Source organism: Galeopterus variegatus, unplaced genomic scaffold (assembly GCF_000696425.1).
Source record: "Galeopterus variegatus unplaced genomic scaffold, G_variegatus-3.0.2 Scaffold11187, whole genome shotgun sequence".
NCBI lineage: Eukaryota > Metazoa > Chordata > Mammalia > Dermoptera > Cynocephalidae > Galeopterus > Galeopterus variegatus.
The window spans coordinates 37,229-38,785 of NW_007737298.1; the positions used below are offsets into that span (position 1 = coordinate 37,229).

General features: G+C 33.1%; 1 pseudogene; it reads right to left on the reverse strand.

The window, feature by feature from the left end:
• Window positions 1-1,557, reverse strand: part of LOC103610462 — a 20,343-nt pseudogene that overhangs the window by 17,888 nt on the left and 898 nt on the right.

A 1,557-nucleotide genomic window follows, 5' to 3' on the forward strand; every position in this document is an offset into this window, starting at 1 on the left:
CGCTCCCGCCGCCGCCGCCCGCGCGTCCCATCCCCCCGGCACCCCGTGCGCGCCTCAGCCTCGCGCCCCAGGAATTAGTTTTTAAATACCAGAAAAAAACTTAAATGGAAAGGTTTTAGGCTTAAAAATGCCATCAATGTCATAAAAACAGATCAAACAGCTTTCATTTTCTAGGCACTGTGAAATGACTGTACATGTAATAAATGTATTAATGTAATAAAATTAATGTAATAAAACACATTAATGTAATAAAACAACTAGTAATATCTAGTCACATACAAATTTTATGTAAGATCCTTTTAATTAACTTCTTTTTTATTTTTATTATTTATTATCAGCATTTTCATTCTTACAAATCATATTTCTTTATGCCCTTTACCCGACTGAGTTGAACAGAAAATCCAAACTCAGATTATTTTTAGAGTCAAGAAAAATTGCTAAAAATAAAACATGGTGATTTGAGCCAGGAGACCTGAGGCCAGGTAAATAATTCTAATCTATTGGCTTAGTGTTTTATAAAAATAGCAATTCTGGCTGTAAACTAGAACTGTTCACTGCAGTGGAGTATATATATTTAGAAATTTGTATAAAACAAAATAAAATTTTATAGATTAAAAATAAATCACCCTCTACAATTTATTGTTAGCACATGGTATTTTGTAAGAGTGACGCTCATTAACAAATAGGTTTGAAAGAAAAAGAGAGAACAAGAAAAGTTAGTTTATGTGGGGAAAAGCAAAAACCCAATAGGGAGAAATAGAAAGTATTTTTAAAAAATATATCTTGAATTACCAGCTTTTAATGAGCTGAATTTTGACCACAGAGCTCTAAATAAATCTTTTAAATATATTACTATCAGCTTTAGTCAAGACAAATAGCCAATATTCCTTGGTTTTTGAACTGTTTTAAATGTAGATTGGTATAGTCACTGTGGGAAACAGTTTGGAGGTTCCTCAAAGAACTGAAACTAGATCTACCTTATGATCCAGCTATCCCACTACTTGGTATATACCCAAAGGAAATAAAATCAATATATCAAAAACCAATAACAACTACGAAAACCCCTAAACTCCCAGGTTTATCACAATGCAGCATAATAACCAAGAGATAGAATCAATCTTAATGCCTATCAGTGGATGAATGGATAAAAAATATCTGTGTTATATATACACAACGGAATGTTACTCAGCTATAAAAAGAAAGGGTATCCTATCATTTGCAACAACATGGATGGAACTGAAAACCATCATGTTAAGTGAATTAAGTCAGGCACAGAAAGTCACATATCGTATGGTCTTACTCATACATGGAATCTAAAAGAAAAATGGCTGTCATGGAAGTAGAGAGTGCAATAATGGTTATTAGAAGTTGGGAGAGGAGGTGGTTGATGGGAGAAAGAAGGGGTGGATTAACAGGTGCAAAACTATGTTATCTACCCTAAGTGATTCATTGTGCAGTGTATGCATGTATTGAAACAACACTCCATACTCCACAAAAATAAATATAAGTAACATTGAAAAAATAACCAAAAACTACATCCTCAAACAAACAAACAAA